This window comes from Trichosurus vulpecula, chromosome 9 (assembly GCF_011100635.1).
Source record: "Trichosurus vulpecula isolate mTriVul1 chromosome 9, mTriVul1.pri, whole genome shotgun sequence".
Taxonomy (NCBI): domain Eukaryota; kingdom Metazoa; phylum Chordata; class Mammalia; order Diprotodontia; family Phalangeridae; genus Trichosurus; species Trichosurus vulpecula.
This window is the reverse complement of record NC_050581.1, coordinates 170,345,477-170,358,679: the sequence shown is the minus strand read 5'-3', so window position 1 is coordinate 170,358,679 and position 13,203 is coordinate 170,345,477.

The window sequence follows — 13,203 nt, the reverse complement described above, 5'->3', positions numbered from 1 at the left end:
TGGGGCTGGCTGAGGGGAGGTGTTAACCTCTACCCTAGGGGGAGGGGCCAACTCAGGAACCAATCGGCCCTGGTCATTTGGGCGGAGCTTGATGATGTCAAAAACTCTATAAGAGGGGAGAGGACAGCTTGAAGATCCTCTCTCTCTTCCTTTTTCGGTTGGAGCCAGCGACAGTTACGACAGTTACGTCAGTTACAGCCACAGACACAACTGAAGCAGGAGCTGCCAGTAGCAGAGCTGACCTACGGGAGAAAGCTGAACAAAGACTTCAGGCCATTACAGCGACAGTTACAGCGACAGTTGGAGCCAGAGGCAGTTACAGAGGCAGTTACGACAGTTACGTCAGTTACGTCAGTTACAGACCAGACACAGCTGAAGCAGGAGCTGCCAGTAGCAGAGCTGACCTACGGGAGGAAGCTGAACAAAGACTTCAGGCCAGTGGGTAATCTTATTACCATCGAGGGGGAAACATGATTTTGCTTTACGCAATCATGCTTCTCTGTAGCCTCCTGGTTACTCTTGCAAGGCGTACTTATTGGGCCTGGAAGATTTTGATCAACATATCAAAATGGGGCTTCTGGTTCATGGGTTGGTTACTGTGGAGCCTAAATAAATGTTTTGATTCTTCTGCCTTCTACTTTGAGAGTTTCTTATATCCGGTGGTTCCGAACCTTTCAGACATGTTTATGATCCTCTTTGAGATTATAAACTCGGCCCTCCTGATACAGGGGAGAGGTGGAAGGTCTTGCTCATGGACAGTAAGAAGGTCAGTAACAATGGATTGAAGAGCACACAGTGGGGAGTAAGATTTAAGAAGACTGAAAAGGAGAGGACTAGGTTATGAAGGGCTTTGAATGTCAAGCAAAGGATTTTGTATTTGATCTTGGAAGCCATAGGGAACCATTGGCATTGGTTGAGTGGAGGGTGAGGGCTGGGAGTGACATGATTGGACCTGCGCCTTAGGAAAATCACTTTCATGAGTGAATGGAGGCTGGATTGGAATGGGGAGACTTGATGTAGGCAGACCCACCAGGAAGCTATTGCAATAGCCCAGAAGTGAAGTGATGAGGGCTTATACCAGGATAGTGACAGTATCAGAGGAGAGAAGGTCAAATCCACAGGCCTTTGCAACAGATTAGATACTGGGAGGTGACGTAGTGAGGAGACAGGGGAACTGGGAGAATGGCGATATCTTCAGCAGCAATAGGGAAGTTTAGAGGGGCAAAGGTTTAAGGAGAATGATGATAAGTTCAATTTTGGGTATGTTGGGTTTAAGATGGACATGTAGTTCAAGATGTTTGAAAGACAGTTGGAAATATAAGAATGGAAGTCAGCAGAGAGATTAGGGCAGGATAGGTAGATTTGAGAATCATCAGCATAGAGATGACAATTAAATCCATGGGAGCTAAAAAGATTATCAAGAGAAAAAATATGGAGAAAGGAGAAAAGAAGGCCCAGAAGGGAACCCCACAGGACATCAATGGTTAGATAGTGTGACCTGAATGAGAATCCAGAAATGAATGGACACCAAAGAAGGAGCCATCTAATATGTCGGAGAATCAGGAAAGAGTGATGTCCTGAAAACCTAGAGGGAAGGGAGTATCAATGAGAAGAGAATTATCAACAGTAAAGACTGCAGAGAGGGCAAGAGTGAAGATTGAGAAAAGGTCATTGGATCTGGCAATAGAGAGATCACTGGTAACTTTAGAGAGAGCAATTTTGGTGGAATGATGAGGTCAGAAACTGAACTGTAATGGCTTAAGAAGAGTGAGAGAAGAGAAAGTGGTGGCACCTATTATAGATGACTTTCTCAAAGAGTTTAGCCACAAGGGCAGAAGAGATATGGGGTAATAGTGTGGGTGGAAGGAAAAGAGAATTTTTTGAGGATGGAGGAAACATGAGCATATTTGTAGGGAATAGGAAAGAAGCCAGTAGACACGGAGAGATTGAAGATAAGCAATAGAGTAAGGATGACAGAGGGAGCAGTCTGTTGAAGGAGATGGGATGAAATAGGATTGCTTGTATAGGGTTTGCCTTCATAAATATCCCTTCATGTTAAAAATGAGTGAAGAAGAAAAGAGCGGTTAAAAGCATATGAAATGAGGAAGAGGGGAGAACAGGGAGCTTATAGCAAATGGCCTCAGTTTGGGGGGGGGGGGGCAGTAAAATATGAGGTCAGGTTCTCAGCCAAGAGGTAGAGGGAGGGAGACCCATGAAAGTTTTGATGAAAGGAAAGATGAAAAAGTTTGGAAAAGTCTCTGGGGAGAGTGAGATAGTAAATTGAAAAGAGAGGTATAGAAGGACTGCCTAGGAGCAGTGAGGACCCAGTTGAGTTTGTGTAACATAAATTTGTAGTGGACCCAATCAGAACAGTTGAATGATTTTCTTCATTCAGCAGCATACGTATAGGTGCTAATGTGGTAAATGATGGGAGTGATCCAAGGCTGAGGCCTAGCTTGGCATAAGCAGTGATAAGATAAGCACCAAGGATTAAGTCAGCCATAAGAAGGCTAAGAATTAAAGAGGACAGAACAGAGTTGAATTGGTTCACCAAGGAGTCAAGAGGGGGAAAAGAGGAGAGAGTGGCAGGAGTGATGAACTAGGAGAGAACTGAGGGGTCAGACGATTGGAAGTCATCCTATAGACAAAGAGTGAGGTTTGGTAAAGGTAGGCACAAGGAGAAATGATAAGCCAAGAGATTATGGTCAGATAAGGGAATTCTTGAACATGGAGATGCTACATTTGTGGGTGATGGCAAGATCAAAGGTATGACCATGTTTGTGAGTAGCTGAGATATGGTGGAAGAATAGGTCATGGAAGGTAAACAGGTTGAGGGCCTGTATGGTTAGGGTGTTTGAGGGAGGGTCAATATGTTTGTTGAAGTTCCATAGGATGAGGGCAGGAGTTGAGGAGAGAAAAATTGTAAGTACTGAACTCATTGAGGAAGGGAGAAACATGTCGCAGGATTTTGATTGGGTGGTAGATGTGGATCTCAGGTTGGCTTACTTTGGCCTGCATCAATTTTAAGAGTATTCTCAAGTTTCTCTGATTTTTATTTGTCTATTCTTAGAGAGCAACAGTCTTTCCATTGCATCCATATGCCACAATTTGCTCAGCTATTCCCCAGTTGACTGGTGCCTACCTTGTGTAGAATTTTTCCCACTCCAAAGATCCCTGTTGTGCCCAAATTAAATATCCTTATTATGCCTGAAAGCACTCTTAAATGATGATTTCTTTCTGAATAGCACCATGGCCTCCAAAGTAGACGATGTCTGTGCAGCTTGCTCTTTCTTCTTCTTACTTCTGAGTAAGTTCGTCAGAAGCTATGGTGTTCTGAGATCTGAATCCCTGTGTACTTATTTTTTTAATACAGCATGAAAAATGTATGCAACACTGAACTTTGAAACTTTTTTGGTCTACAGCAGAGAACAGAAAAGAAAGACTCTCAAAGAAGGAGGTTCTGCCAGTTCCCTTGGACATCATTCCTAGTCAGCTCGTTTCTTCCAGAGTGTTTGCTTGCTCTCTTCCTGCCTGGGTTTCCTAACTTCTCGGAAGTCAGGAGCAGCCTGAGGTCCTGGAAAATTCAATGAAGAAACAACAGCACAGTGGCACCAGTGTGGCTGGGGGCCAAGGAAACATGCCACACCATATCAAATGCAACAAGAGAGAAGCACAGTGCACACATACATGCATGCATGCACGTGCACACCCCCTCATGCATGCACACACAGACATACATGCACGTACATGCACATGCACACACCCACATGCGCACATACACTTACACACACACGCATGTACACACATATGCATGCACATAATCACACACATGGATACACACCCACATGCACATATGTGCACACACATGCATACATACACTCACGTGCACATATACACACATGTGCACGCGCACGCACACACTTTTTTCTTTAACCTCCTCATGCATCTCATTCAATAGCATATCTCCCACCCCCTTCCTCTGTTGAGTTGGGATTCGGAATGTGAACAGCTGCATAGTGCTCTCATCTTGCTGCATATTCAGACACAACATTCTTAATGATACATCACAATGAATAACTTGATGCTATTTCACTCTCGTTAAACTATGTCGTGGACTGCATCAGTCCCAACATGAATGGCAAATTTATTCCTAAAATGTCCATTCATAAATAAGAAGAACGTCTTGTTTTCGATGAGTCAATTCACCAAGATAAATATTTAAAGAAGATGTGTTTTCAATTGTGCTCTCTGATGATAATTGCTGGCTCCCACTACATAACTATATCAATGTGTTCTACGTACTGTTCCTTTTTTCATGCTGACAAATGAATATAGCAGCTAGAAGCGCATTGTCATCTAGCAACTAATGCATTAGTGATTTTGCATGCATATGTACATTATATTCTAGGTAATGAGGGAAATTCATGTACCCCAAAACTTTGAAATATGCTACTGTTTATGACAGTATATAATGTCTATCTACTAAAGATACTGGAAAGGTAATTACATTTTTTGCAGAGATGAGAAGAGACTGGGTCTTCCTTCTGACCCAGGCCAGAAGTATAGTGGCCCTTCAGGGACCAGTTCCACTGAAATCAACCTACTCTGTTCTGACATGTGCTGGTTTGCTCCTCCTTAGTCAGCCCTGTGGTGGCAGATTAAATATGGTTGCTTGATTCACCTTAGCTTGACTGCAGCTCAGATCTTCCTGAGCTCAAGGAATCCACTAGTCTTAGCCTCCCCCAGTAACAGGGATTACAGGAAAATGCCAACAGGCCTGACTAAAGGGGATTACTAAATGCCCTCTCTTACATCTACTTTTCAGAATCCCCAGTTTCCTTCAAAGTTTAGATAAAGCATCACTTTTTATAAGAAACCTTTCCTGATGGTCAGAAACAAACAGTAATAAAAATGCATTTTAGGCAATTAGATGATGAGAGCATTTAATTTTGGTACAGCAGAAATGTTCTGCTTGTACCTCCCTCCCCAAATTAGCTTGTTGGTTTTTTTACACATACTTATACATGCACTTGTCCGTATTCTATTCAATAGAATATAAACTCCTTGAAGGGGAGGAATGTTTCATTTTTGTCTTTATAATTAGAGCACCAGGCACAGTGTCTGGCAGCTAGAAGGTACTTAACAAATGCTTGTTGATTCATTGAATTAGCAGATATAATTTTGCTAAAGCAGGGAGCAGTTGCATGTCTCTCTATCTTTTAGTAAAAAAAAATATTAAATGGAATGGGATTGGCTTTGTGATTTCATGACCTGAGGGAATTCCCAATAAGGAAACTCCCTCTACCAGTGTGGATTTGGTACCTGTTCTGCAATTGAGAGTGTGAGAGAGTTGCTTGGGGGCACAAAAAGATTAAACGACTTACCCAGAGTCATACAATCAGGACAGGTCAAGCTCAGAGGCAAGTTCAGAACCTCCTAACTACCAACATCACACTCTAGCTATCATGCCATGTTGCCTTTCAAAAAATAAGAAACGTACAAGATCCATTATTTACAGGGTTAATTCTTCCCTTTGAAAGGCACACAAAGTTTGACATGTGGATGTGTGGCAAATTTACACTCATCATGGAAGAGTGCGGAAATTAGTGGGGATGGACAATTCTTTTGACCAATCGTCCCATAGTTTACATAACCTTTAAAAATAGAGAAAAGTCTAGTTTTTCTATCCATAGAACTCAAGTTCTTCTTAAATTTCATCCTTTTTATCTTTGAAATCTCTATGGATTTAGTAAATGATACAAATTTCCCTGTTCCTATTTCATAGATGGGAAAATTGAGTCAGAGCAGGCTTAACTCCTCATCTCAGGGTATGCCATTGGGAGAGCCAGAAATGAGGAGTCCATGCTTCCCAAACCACCACTTTAACTAGAAGCACTACAAATTATAAAACCTCAATTCACCAAGATAAATATTTAAATAAAATGTGTTTTCAATTGTGCTCTCTGATGATAATTGCTGGCTCACACTCTGTAATCATATCAATATGTTTCTCCCCTCTTTTCTCATGCTGACTAATGAACACAGCATCCAGGAGACATGAACTGTAAAGCTGGGTGATAAAAGCAGAGAGAAGACTTCTCAATGTGACAGACTTTCCTTTATTCCTACCCTACAGAACACTGACCTCCCCCCTCCATCTTTGCAACATCTTACTTGTGGGGATTAAGCGCTTTTGAGACATCTGCTAGTCAGCCAAACAGTGGGATAGCAGTCAGATTGAAATTTAGTGTCAACATCATCTCACTCCCTCAGATCCTGTGCTAAGAAAGATCAGTGCCCAAAACAGCCCTTCTCATAGGATGGAACCATCCAATAATTCCCACAGACCACCATCTGGGCCTGTCTGAAAAGGAAGCAACCCAGCCACTATTACTCAGTTCCATCTACTCTGACCAGTGACGTCAAGCATGTCAACAAATCCTTAACTATGGTTTAGTAATGTTTGGAAAATTACATGGTACACAATTTCATAATGCTGGATGATTTATGAAACAAATATCCCCAAAGAAAAAAAGAGCTGCACTTTACCTCCAATTCCCATCACTGACCTCTCCTCTCAGATACGTGGATCAGAGGACTAATGTAAAGCTGGACAATGGATAGGCTATCAGGTTTCTAATCACAGATATTATAGGAATTTTTTGAAGGTCTGGAAAGTACTTCTCTAGCCAATCACTGAGGGGAGAAGGCAGAAGCAAAGCAAAAATGCAAATTAGAGACTTCTCTTGATCTCAGAAGGCCATGACTCTCCCAAGTTGACTCTAGCCTCTCTAACCCTTCTCCTTCCAAAAGTATTATTTTAAAAAATATAGAAATAGATTTTATGGAGGGGTTGTGGATTATGAAATATACAATAAATACAACTTTTACTCAGAGACTCCAGTCCTAAGCATATACCCCAAGGAGGCGAAAGAGGGAAAGAAAGGCCCATTTATACCAAAATACTCATTATAATATTCTCTGTGCTGGTAAAGGACTGGTGACAAACTCAGCACCCACCAATCAGCGAATGGCTAAACAAATTGTGGTGGAATATTGTTGTGCTGTAAGAAACAACAAATATGAAGAATTCAGAGGCACATAGGAAGGCTTAAATGAGCCAGTGAAGAATAAAATAAGCAGAAACAGGAAAGCAATGTGCCAGTAACAATGTTAATAGAAAGAACAAGAACAAGAAAAATGAAACAAAACTGTGTAATTATAACGCCTGACTTTGACCTTAAAGAAACAACAAAAAGGCATCTTCATTGTTTCATTGTAGAAGAGGGGAATGACAAATGTCAAATATTGGATATCCTGGCAAGCTCCATCCATGGTGTAGCTGGTTTTTGCTGAAAACTTTTTTTGATTTTGTTATGAGAAGATTTATTGGAATGGGGGAAGGATGTATTTGGGAAGAAATGTGATATAGAAACAAAGGCATCAAAAAATTTTTAAAAACAACTTAAAATGAAAGTTTAAAAAAGCAAAGAAAATAAATATGAATTTAATTCATTTGCTTAAATGTTTTATAGTCACAATTAACTCAGTCCATGGGATGCCTTGCACAATAGCACGAGAATAAAATGTCGAGCAATTGAGGTGTTCCCGTGCAAGGCTAAATGGTCCAGACTCTCAAATTTGGAATTTCTACTGCTGTGTTGGTTGTTTGGATGGATTGATGAGTATGCAATTCATGCTTTAAGTGGACTTGAAAGAAGAATGCCAACTGGGCCCGGGTAGAGAGAGATGAGGTGCTTAGTCTTATGCATCACAGAAGTTCCTTCTTATGATGCAGTTCCAGGTCGGGTAGTACTTCCTGTCCAGTCCTTCTTGATATAGGCTGCTTTGTTCTCTCTATTATGCTTTTCAGAATCACAGAATTTGAAGTTATAAGAGACCTAATCCAACTCACAGTTGAAAAGAATACCCCACCAAAACATATCCAACAAATGGTCATCCAGCCTATTATTTTAAATGGAATTGATCTTTCTATCTCTTCTTGTTGAGCTTTGTTGGTAATATACATAGAACTGCTAATGATTTATTTCTAAAGTTGTTAATTATTTTAAATAGTTTTTTTAGTTGATCCTCTAGGATCCTCTAAGTATACCATCATACCATTTGCAAAGAGTGATCGTTTTGTTTCCTCAATGCCTACTCTAGTTTCTTGAATTTCTTTTTCTTCTGTTATTGCTAAAGCTAATATTTCTGGTACAATATTGAATAAAATGATGATAATGTGCATCCTTGTTTCACTCCTGATCTTATTGGGAGGGCCTCTAGCTTATCCCCATTATAGATAATGTTTGCTGATGGTTTTAGATAGATACAATTTATCATTTTAAGGAAAGCTCCATTTATTCCTATACTATCTAGTGTTTTAATAACAATAAGTGCTATATTTTGTCAAAAGCCTTTTCTGAATCTATTGAGATAATCATATGATTTCTGTTGGTTTTGTTATTGATATGGTCAATTATGCTAATAGTTTTCCTAATATCAAACCAGCTCTGAATCCCTGGTATAAATCTCACCTCTTCATAGTGTGTTACCCTCATGGTAAATTGCTGTAATTTCTTTGCTAATATTTTATTCAATTTTTTTGCATGAATGTTCATTAGGGAAATTGGTCTATATTTTTCTTTCTCTGTTTTGGCTCTTTCTGGTTTAGGTATAAGCACCATATTAGTGTCATAAAAAGATTTTGGCAGAACTCTGTCTGCCTATTTTTTTTCAAATAGTTTATATAGTACTGGAATTAATTGTTTAAATCTTAAAATATTTTAAATGTTTGATAGAATTCATTTCTAAATCTATATGGCCCTGGAGAATTTTTCTTGGGGAGTTCACTGATGGCTTATTCAATTTCTTTTTTTAAAATGGGGTTATTTACATACTTCGTTTCCTCTTCTGTTAATCTGGGTAATTTATATTTTTGCAAATATTCATACATTTCACTTAGATTATCAAAGTTATTGGCATACAGTTGGGCAAAATAGCTCCTAATTATTGATTTAATTTCCTCTTCATTGGTGGTGAATTCACCCTCTTCATTCTTGACAATTGTGATTTAGTTTTCTTTTTGTAAAATCAAATTAACCAAAGCTTCATCTATTTTATTGTTTTTAATAAAGCCAGCTACTAGTTTTATTTATTAGTTCAATAGTTTTCTTACTTTCAATTTTATTCATCTCTCTTTTGATTTTTGGAATTTCTAATTTGATATTTAATTGGGGATTTTTAATTTGTTCCTTTTCTAGTTTTTTTTTTTAAATGCAATTTATTTATTTAACATATTTGGTTTTCAGCATTGATTTTCACAACATTTTGAATTACAAATTTTCTCCCCATTTCTACCCTCCCCCCCACTCCAAGATGGCTTATATTCTGGTTGCCCTGTTCCCCAGTCAGCCCTCCCCTCTATCACCCCCCTCCCCTCTCATCCCCTTTTCCCTTCCTTTCTTGTAGGGCAAGATAAATTTCTACGCCCCATTGCCTGTGTATCTTATTTTTTAGTTGCATACAAAAACTCTTTTTTGTTTTTGGACATCTGATTTTAAAACTTTGAGTTCCAAATTCCCTTCCCTCTTCCCTTCCCACCCACCCTCCCTAAGGAGTTGAGCAATTCAACCTAGGCCATACATGTATTATTATGTATAACCCTTCCACAATACTCATGTTGTGAAAGGCTAACTACATTTTGCTCCTTCCCAACCCATCCCGCTTTATTGAATTTTCTCCCTTGACCCTGTCCCCTTTCCAAAGTGTTTGTTTTTGATTACCTCCACCCCCATCTGCCCTCCACTCCATCATCCCCCCGCCTTTTATTTTTTTTTTATCTTCCTCCCTCTTCTTTCCTGTGGGGTAAGATACCCAACTGAGTATGTATGGTATTCCCCCTCAGGCCAAATCTGATGAGAGCAAGGTTCACTCATTCCCCCCTCACCTGCCATCTCCCCTCCTCCCATAGAACTGCTTCCTCTTGCCACCTTTATGCAAGATAATCCACCCCATTCTATCTCTCCCTATCTCCCTCTCTCAGTATGTTACTCTCTCATCCCTTAATTTCATTTTATTTCTTTTAGCTATCTTCCCTTCATCTTCAACTCACCCTGTGTCTGCTCTCTCTCTTTTACATATATATATATATATATATATATATATATAAGCACACACACATATATATATATACACATACATACATATACACCTAGATATATACATACATACACATTCACTTATATATACATAAACATATATATATATATATACATATATATATATATGCATATTCCCTTCAGCTACCCTAATACTGAGGTCTCATGAATCATACTCATCATCTTTCCATGTAGGAATGTAAACAAAACAGTTCAACTTTAGTAAGTCCCTTGCAATTTCCGTTTCTTGATTACCTTTTCATGCTTCTCTTGATTCTTGTGTTTGAAAGTCAAATTTTCTATTCAGTTCTGGTCTTTTCACTGAGAAAGCTTGAAAGTCCTCTATTTTATTGAAACTCCATATTTTACCTTGGAACATGATACTCAGTTTTGCTGGGTAGGTGATTCTAGGTTTTAATCCTAGCTCCATTGACCTCCGGAATATCGCATTCCAAGCCCTTCGATCTCTTAATGTAGAAGCTGCCAGATCTTAGGTTATTCTGATTGGGTTTCCACAATACTCAAATTGTTTCTTTCTGGCTGCTTGCAGTATTTTCTCCTTGATCTGGGAGCTCTGGAATTTGGCAACAATATTCCTAGGAGATTTCTTTTTGGGATCTATTTGAGGAGGCCATCGATGGATTCTTTCAATTTCTATTTTGCCCTGTGGCTCTAGAATATCAGGGCAGTTCTCCTTGATAATTTCCTGAAAGATGGTATCTAGGCTCTTTTTTTGATCATGGCTTTCAGGTAGTCCAATAATTTTTAAATTATCTCTCCTGGATCTATTTTCCAGGTCAGTGGTTTTTCCAAGGAGATATTTCACATTGTCTTCCATTTTTTCATTCCTCTGGTTCTGTTTTATAATATCCTGATTTCTCATAAAGTCACTAGCTTCCACTTGCTCCAATCTAATTTTTAAAGTAGTATTTTCTTCAGTGGTCTTTTGGACCTCCTTTTCCATTTGGCTAATTCTGCCTTTCAAGGCATTCTTCTCCTCATTGGCTTTTTGGAGCTCTTTTGCCATTTGAGTTAGTCTATTTTTTAAGGTGTTGTTTTCTTCAGTGTATTTTTTAGTATTTTTTTGGGTCTCCTTTAGCAAGTCATTGACTTGTTTTTCATGGTTTTCTCTCATCCTTCTCATTTCTTTTCCCAATTTTTCCTCTACTTCTCTAACTTGCTTTTCCAAATCCTTTTTGAGTTCTTCTATGGCCTGGGGCCAGTTCATGTTTTTCTTGGAGGCTTTGGTTGTAGGCTCTATGACTTTGTTGTCTTCTTTAGGCTGTATGTTTTGGTCTTCTTTGTCACCAAAGAAAGAATCCAAAGTCTGAGACTGAATCTGGGCACGTTTTCGCTGCCTGGCCATATTCCCAACCAACTAACTTGACCCTTGAGTTTTTCAGTGGGGTATGACTGCTTGTAGACTAACGAGTTCTATGTTCTACGTTTGGGGGGGAGGTGCCAGCTCTGTCAGAGCCGCACTCCTCCTTCCCCAAGGACCCCCAGTCCAGACTGGGCTTAGATCTTCAGCAGGCTGTTGCACTCCTGCTCTGATCCGCCACTTAATTCCTCCCACCAGGTGGGCCTGGAGCCGGAAGTAACAACAGCTGTAGCTGCCCCACCTCCGCTGCCCCCAGGGCTGGAAGCCCAACCGCGAACTCCTTCCACTCCCGCAGCTTTTCCCACTAACCTTCTCCGCAGTCTTTGGTGTTTGTGGGTCGAGGGGTCTGGTAACTGCCACAGCTCACATATTCAGGGCGCTAGGGCCCCCTCCGCCCGGCTTCTGGTCTGGATCGTCCACGCCGCTCAGGCTGGGCTCTGCTCCACTCCGTTCCCAGCTCCCAGCTCCCAGCTCCGTGTGGAATAGACCTCACCCAGAGACCATCCAGGCTGTCCTGGGCTGGAGCCCTGCTTCCCTCTGCTGTTCTGTGGGTTCTGCCGTTCTAGAATTGGTTCAGAGCCATTTTTATAGGTTTTTGGAGGGACCCGGGTACAGAGCTCACTCTAGTCCATGCTTACCAGCCGCCATCTTGGCTCCGCCCCCCCCCCTTTTCTAGTTTTTTAACATTACATGCCTAATTCATTGATCTTCTCTTTCTCTATTTTATTCATGTAAGCATTTAGAGATATAAAATTTCCCCTAAGTATTGCTGCTGCTACATTGCATGAATTGTGGTATGTTGTCTCATTATTGTCATTCTCTTTGATGAAATTATTGTTTCTGATTTGCTGTTTGACCCACTCATTCTTTAGGATTAGATTATTTAGTTTCCAATTAATTTTTGCTCTATCTTTCCTTGGCCCTTTATTACATGTAATTTTTGTTGCATCATGGTCTGAAAAGGATGCATTTAATATTTCTGCCTTTCTGCATTTGATTGTGAGGTTTTATGATCTAATACATGGTCAGTTTTTATGTAGGTACCATGTACTGCTGAGAAAAAAGTTATATTCCTTTCTATCCCCATTGAGTTTTCTTCAGAGTTCTATCATATCTAACTTTTCTAAAATTCTATTCACCTTCTTAACTTCTTTCTTGTTTATTTTGTGGTTATATTTATCTAGTTCATAGAGGGGGAAGTTGAGGTCCTCCACTTGTATATTTTTGCTGTCTATTTCTTCCTGTAATTCACTTAACTTGTCCTCTAAGAATTTGGATGCTATACCACTTGGTGCATATATGTCTAGTATTGATATTACTTCATTGTCTATGGTAACTTTTAGCAAGATGTAGTTTCCTTCCTTGTCTCTTCTCATTGGATCTGTTTTATTTTTGCTTTGTCTGAGATCAGGATTGCTACCCTGCTTTTTTCACTTCAGTTGAAGCATAATATATTTTGCTCCAGCCTTTTGCCTTTACTTTGTGTGTGTCTATCTGCTTCAAATATGTTTCTTGTAAAAAAATATTATAGGATTCTGGTTTTTAATCCACTATGCTATTCACTTTCATCTTATGGGAGAGTTAATACTATTCAAATTCACAGTTATGATGAGAAAGGAATCCTTTCCAGGGATGGGGGATAGCCTGAGAAAAGTATGGAGA